Below are 7,095 nucleotides of genomic sequence, written 5' to 3'. Positions count from 1 at the left end.
AAGCCTCGTCGGAAATTATTTACCGATGGATTTTTTTCGTCGGAAAATTACCGATGAATTTTTACCAGTTACCAACGGATTTTTCCTCTGTAAATTCTCCATCCATTTCCTTAAGACAACGAACTTTTTGACGGATTTTTCGTCGGTAATTACAGACAATTTTTCCGTTTGTAATTACAGATGGATTTTTCGATGGATTTTCCTTCTGTAATTACAGATGGATTTTTTGACAGATTTTCCGTCTATAATTATAGACAGAATTTCTGTCTGTAATTTGAACCTTGGAAAATCATCTCACACTATGATTACAGACATAAAATTTGTCTGTAAATCCGTCGATAAAGTAAAATAGAATTTTTTTTTTAAAATTTTTTCATTGCAAAATGAATCCTTTAGGTTTATTTTTTAAATTTCCTCCATCAAACACACTATAAATTGAAAAAAAAAAGAGGCCAAAAATTATATAGATAAACATAATATTCATTACATGATACCTATAAAATTGGATGTTATTTTTCAACATCATTGGCCAATATCTCACTATCTCAATAAAAAGATACCCAAAAAATAAACCAGTGACAAAACTATAACTATTTACATTACTCATTGACACTACTAGTTCGTTCATTTTCAACAATTTAAACAACAAGATTTTATATTGATCCTATTCCTTTTAGATTGCATGATGGTGACTTGCTCAGAGCCATTGACAAATATACCTCCTCGATCTCCTTGTGGTTGTGTGTGGCCACTTCAAGTTAAACTCCACATCAGCATTGCAATATACAAGTTCTACCCTTTGGTTTTCAAGCTAGCTGAGGAAATTGCAGCCAGTCTTTTGTTGGGTCGCAACCAGGTTCGCATTGTTGGAGCTAATGCAGCAAATCATCAACTAGAGAAAACCAGGTTCTCTTAAATTTATGTATAAACAACAGCAATTATAAACCATGACCATTTATTTCTACAGTTCCCTTTTGCAAGTAACAGAGCAAAATAACTAACCTGTCAGTTACAACAACCTTTCTTCTCATTCTACAATGTGTTCTGTTAAAATCATAGAAGTCAAAATAGAGCCACACTTCTGCACCTCAATAAAAATTTTTTTAGTATTTTATGACATTCCATAATCATAAGAAAATAAAAAGAAACAAGATTTATTACCATATATAATTTTTGCGCGAAGTTTAGCATCCAATAAGATGTTGCTGGCTTTTATCTCTTTGAATTATCCTAGTTTTTGAATTTTCATGCAGGTAAACCAATCCTTCAGCTGTCCCAATGATAATGTCACATCTCTTCTCCCAGTTTAGTTCTCTTCCCTTGACTCTATCTAAAACAAGAGATTGGGTAATATTAGCCTTTCATTAGGTACAAAATAAGTTTCTCACAACATTAGAAGAGTAACACCAATTCATCATGATATGCAATAATTGAGACAAATGGTTCAAGAAGGAAGTGTTTACTGGATTTGGTGAAGGAAGAAAATTTGCGAAAGTTGGTAGAGAATTGCACCAGTTCCCACAAGCAGTTTGAGAACAAGGTTTCACAATTTAAGCAGACTTTTGGTGCAGTGAAGCGCTAGGTTGAGGAGTTGTTGTCTAACAGGGAATTCTTATCCATAAAGACCCTAGAACAAGATATAAAAGAACATCTGAGATATATAAATGAACAAAAGAGTATCATGCAATCTCTGAGGTTAGCATTCTCTTATTCTTCAGCTTTATTTGAAATGTTTAGGCACTGTTTATTACTCAGGAAGCATCTAGGTAAAATTGTGCTATATCCCTTTACTTGTCCAACTCCATCCTTGCTTTCTCCAACACTTGTGGATGGTTTAACATATTTGACAATGCCCATTCTATTGTTATAGCTGAAGTATCTGTTCCAGCCACCATCATGGCCTACACCCATGCAAACGGAATAATAATGATTATAGATTCGAGCAATAACACTTGAGATTTCAAATTTAAACTGTTTAACATAACATATGCTAATCTCTTAATTATTATTTTTAATCATCAATTAATGGGCAAAGAATAGATGTATGACCATGATAAGCCCTTTGATAATTTGATCGGTGTAATACTCTGGCTGAGATTCTTGAAAGGAGAGCAAGTGATCTATCATGGTGTTTGAACTTTCCTTCTTGCTTCTATGCTCATCGATCAGCCCTTGGAACAGAGCATATCCATCTTCTCACCAATCATTTGGAGTTTTCTATTATCACCACTGAAATCGAACCACCAAACCACATTAAGTTCTTGAGAAATATATACATCCGTGAGCCAAAAGACAAACAGAAGCACCTGGTTTGTTTGTCGTCATCAAAATCAAAATCAAATTAAAATATATTAATGAAATGAAGACTAAATTGGGTTGTCTACTTGGCTAATTACTTGACCATGACTTCCAAATTTCAAATTAATTTGCTAATACTAAACTATTATATTCACACTAGGCACCATTGTAAAGTTCTCCTGACCTTGATAATTTATCTTGCTTTGATTCAAAGCTTAAGCGAGTTTCCACCAATTTAAATCAATCAGTATCAGCACAACTAACTAAGTTCACATGTTGGACAAGAGAGGCATTACCTGTAGGTAGTTACAAAGTAATGAAGAAAAAGCGCAATCTGGAGCTGAGCTTAGGACAAAGTAATGTAGAAACTTAACAGTAATTTTAAGTGCAACAATTACAATATGAGACAACACAAACAATAGTAGATGGAATCATGAGAAAGGCAAGGCAACATGTACCTTTCATAAGCCTATCTCTCACTGGCTTGGTCTTGACTTTCGTACAATTTTTATCTTTTCTGATATCCCATGTTCATACCTTATAGCATCCATTTTCTTGCTTGGTGGTGGGGTCTCTTCCATATCAAGAATTCCTTTTCCTCTTGAAATGTATAAACAATAAAGGTGGAATTAAATTCAATAGAACAAAGAATATGCAAAATATCTAGGGTAAAACAAGTGATGATTATCTTGTCTTAACCTAGTAACCTAGTAGAAAGAAGGGGCAAATGAATCAATACCTCGTAATGCAATAACATTTAGAATTTTAGATACAAGAAAAATAAACAGACCATACTTTTGTACAACACCACTTAGATTATAATCCCATGTTGCATCTTTCTTCCTTTCAGTTACATCAATTGCCCCTTTCAACTCTTTAACCACTAGAAGTGGGCGTGGACGGTCTCCATGTTCATCACTGCAGATGAATGACCCAAATAAGTTCAAGATTGCATGTATATGCACTTACACAAAGACACACATTGATACAAAGAACCAACCTTGTCCATGGAGCTGGTTCCTTGTCACATCTAACGAACAAATATCTAACAAAAATATGAACTAGTTAGTTAGTTGGTTTTTAGTTGTATATTAACTTGAATTACAGCAAAAGCAGGTCCAAAGTAAACTGTTTTGCCAGCAGAGAGCAAACAGAGATTATCAAAGAATTGAAAAACTTCAGCATTAGGCTGATAGATTGATGCAATAACTATCCTTTGAATGGAATCTTTATGATCAAGGGATTTAATTCTTTTCATGACATAGTAAGAGGCAGCAATGTCAAGTCAGTTGGGGAGATCACTATAGCATAGTTTTTCCCATGAAAGACACTAACCTGTTGAGGAGTACCACTATAGCATAGTTTTTCCCATGTTCACCACAAGAAACAAGATGTCATAAATCAGATAAAAAAACCTATAACTCAAAAAGGTTGAGTAATATCCACTAATTTTTTTAACAATTTATTTTCTCCTTTCAAATGTACTGTACTAAAGGAGAAGGCACAACAAATCTGAAAGAATATGAATAAGAAAAAGAACTTGGTTAATTTCTAAAGGAACATTCAAAACTCACCTAATTTCAGTTTTCTCATCCAATGTAGCTGTCTTAAACAAACTAGCCATAAGAAAATTCATGTAGTTCCAAAATTCTAAAACACTCTTACTAACAACTTTTTTATACAAAAAATCCGTAAAGATAGCCATCTGAAGGAAACTAAACAAAAGCTAAAAGACCAATGTGATGTCACATATATAATTAGAATGCCAGAATAGACCTCTACTCTATATTTAACACAGATGACATCATGTCTTACAATTAGCAAATAGGTTTATATAATAAATTATGAATGATTCATAACAAAGCTAAGAGTTGCAACATGCAAATAAATTTACCCTGAAGTAGCAGAAGTTTCGCTATCATTTCCATTTTTGTTAACAATGAGAAAAACTACAGCAAAGAGCAACCTCAAAATCCCCTCTTCTGTAGATTCACATCCACAAGCATTTCCAAAGATCTGTTCATCAATAAAACTAGAAAGTGAATTTCATTAGATAATTTTTGTTATTAAAAAAATGTTAATTACTGCCTCATGCATCGAAACCCTCTTAGTGTAACAAAAAGTGAGATTCAAAATCTAGAAGACTTTTAAATCTCCAGATAGCCTTGTCTATAGTCCAAACCCTCTTAGTGTAACAAAAAGTAAGATTCAAGATGTTGAAAGATTCGAAAAATGCTTCAAGAACATGTAGATATTTATTATAAGTAAGCTAGCTAGCTCCTTACCATTTAGCTAAAGTCTGAAAAAATCCAGTGCTATAATTAAGCCCTCTCTAGAGGAAAGCTCTATAGCCATTTAGCTTCCCAAACCAAGTTTATGCACACTACATTTCCAAGTAACACAACCTTCATGCCTTTGGTCAACGTCAAACCACATGAAAAACAAAATGATGTCTAATGTGTTTGGTCAACATCAACATTTTCATGTTTATGCACACTACATCTTCACTAGAATTACGCCTATCAGGGGAGGAGAAACTATCCTAAACACAAATAAGAAAATAAAACATGCATCAGTAATGTCATTAAATCCCAAATTGAGTACTTTCAAATTTTTCAGCCCTGCAAAAATTAAAATAAAGAGTTTTCTATGGATGCCTTGTCCACAATAATTCTTATGGTATAAGAAATTTGGAACAAATGAGCATATTTTAAAATAGATAATTATCAAACAAAAATAGCAGATAGACAAGTCCCAACAAAAATAGCACCTTTTTCCTTAGATGGCTTTTTCTTGCGGCCTCTCTATTTTGAGCCAAACGTCCCAATGTCTGATAGCAAAAGTAATATAGAAAAAAATGTAAAAGAAGTTAACATAGCTTTAATAATGCAGAAACTATATTACAAAAAAAAATCAATAATCAATTTCTCAAAAGATTGATAACATCTTGTAGAACATTGTGCAGTATAAGTAAATGAAATTATTAGCAATAGTATGTGAGGATTGCTGGAAAACATGTAGCTAAAGTGGAAGAAGCATACCAAATTCAAAAAGCTACAGATTAACAGGAAGATTTGAGGTTATGAGAGTGTTGAGTGAAGTGTGAAGTTTGGATTTTGTTCCCCATGGAAATCTTGAGAGGGCAGTTCTTGTGGTTAGTATATAAAACTCCCATTAAGTCACACTAATACAATATATGTCAAAAACGGGAGAAAATGATCTAGGAAGGTTAAAGCAATTGACCTTGTAATCAAAGTTGACCATCCCTTAAGACATGTGTGGCTCATTCGTAAGCTGGAGAAGCAAACAAGAAACAGTAGGTTATGGTTAGCCAAAAGGAGAATTAGCAATAAGAAACATGAGAATGGGAAGGGGGGTTATCATAGATCAAATATTGGATGAATAAAAATGAACATAATGCTCATTCAACAACTCTTGCACGTTATCAAGTTAAAGCTGAATCTGTACTCAACAAAACAAAACAGCACTAAATTCTTGTAAATATAAGGTGTAGCAGAATATCAAAGGCTCATAAATAGTAGAAAAATTGTGGCATTTCCCTTAAAATAGAAAAGGAGCATAAATACCTGAGCATTGGCTTTAAGAGTGAGATTTTCAGAGACGTCGCACTTGACTCTTGCATTGAGCCTTCCATCAGTCAATATTCTCCCCAACAGCATCTACTAAACCAAGCACAATAATATCATCGTCAATGAGTGTTGGAACTTACAACAACGAAACAAAACTAAGCAAAATCAGAGGGGGGAAAGCACCTTGGGATGATCAATGAAGGTTGCACCAAACTCATAGTTAGCGGTAGGGGTTTTAATAGTCTCCATTGACTGAGAAGGGATCTCAGTAGGCCCCATCGAAACGCTGGTCGCAATCAGATTCCAACCAAGAACCATATAAACAAATTAAATAAATATTTTTGCATAATTTAATTTGAAGTCAGCTAAAAGATATGAAGAGGTACCTGTGATTGAGGGAGAACTTCTGGTTGAGCATCTTGGTGAAATCAAAGCGCATACTGGTGCACGAAATTGCAATCACACTTTTGCAATCCCGCAAAACTAACCAGCAAGTGCACTGGGTCATCCAAGTAATACCTTACGTGAGTAAGGGTCGATCCCACGGAGATTGTCGGCTTGAAGCAAGCTATGGTTATCTTGTAACTCTTAGTCAGGATATCAATAATTATCAGGGTTGATTGTAAAAAGCAAAAGAACATGAAATAAGTACTTGTTTTGCAGTAATGGGGAACAGGTTGAGGTTTTGGAGATGCTCTATCTTCTGAATCTCTGCTTTCCTACTGTCTTCTTCTTCAAGCATGCAAGGCTCCTTCCATGGCAAGCTGTATGTAGGGTTTCACCGTTGTCAATGGCTACTTCCCATCCTCTCAGTGAAAATGTTCAACGCACCCTGCACGGCATGGCTAATCATCTGTCGGTTCTCAATCAGGTTGGAATAGAATCCAGTGATTCTTTTGCGTCTGTCACTAACGCCCAGCACTCGCAAGTTTGAAGCACGTCACAGTCATTCATTACCGGAATCCTACTCGGAATACCACGGACAAGGTTAGACCTTCCGGATTCCCAGGATCCTACTCGGAATACCACAGACAAGGTGAGACTTTCTGGATCCTCATAAATGCCGCCAACTATCTAACTTATACCACGAAGATTCTGTTGGGGAATCTAAGAGATACGCATTCAAGCTCAGTTGCATGTAGAACGGAAGTGGTTGTCAATCACGCGCGTTCATGAGTGAGAATGATAATGAGGGTTACTTATCATC

The 7,095-nt window shown here is 34.9% G+C and overlaps 2 long non-coding RNA genes across 3 annotated transcripts; both read right to left on the bottom strand.

The window, feature by feature from the left end:
• Window positions 1-457: 457 nt before the first annotated feature.
• On the bottom strand, window positions 458-2,872 carry LOC127742755 (uncharacterized). 2 transcript variants are annotated; one of them, XR_008004158.1, is made up of 3 exons: window positions 2,050-2,872; window positions 1,003-1,901; window positions 458-892 (listed from the first exon to the last, which is right to left on the bottom strand). It is a non-coding gene; the product is annotated as an uncharacterized LOC127742755 (long non-coding RNA). The 2 variants fall into 2 exon arrangements; XR_008004157.1 differs by having other exon boundaries at window positions 458-1,627; window positions 1,752-1,901.
• A 1,897-nt stretch (window positions 2,873-4,769) lies between these two features.
• LOC107470459 (uncharacterized) lies at window positions 4,770-6,329 on the bottom strand. Its single transcript, XR_001588429.3, has 4 exons — window positions 6,275-6,329; window positions 6,072-6,174; window positions 5,886-5,981; window positions 4,770-5,592 (listed from the first exon to the last, which is right to left on the bottom strand). It is a non-coding gene; the product is annotated as an uncharacterized LOC107470459 (long non-coding RNA).
• Between the last annotated feature and the right edge of the window lie 766 nt (window positions 6,330-7,095).

This window comes from Arachis duranensis, chromosome 10 (genome assembly GCF_000817695.3).
Source record: "Arachis duranensis cultivar V14167 chromosome 10, aradu.V14167.gnm2.J7QH, whole genome shotgun sequence".
In the NCBI taxonomy this organism is placed as follows: domain Eukaryota; kingdom Viridiplantae; phylum Streptophyta; class Magnoliopsida; order Fabales; family Fabaceae; genus Arachis; species Arachis duranensis.
Note: the sequence above shows the minus strand (reverse complement) of the source record. Positions and strands in the feature narration are given on the sequence as shown.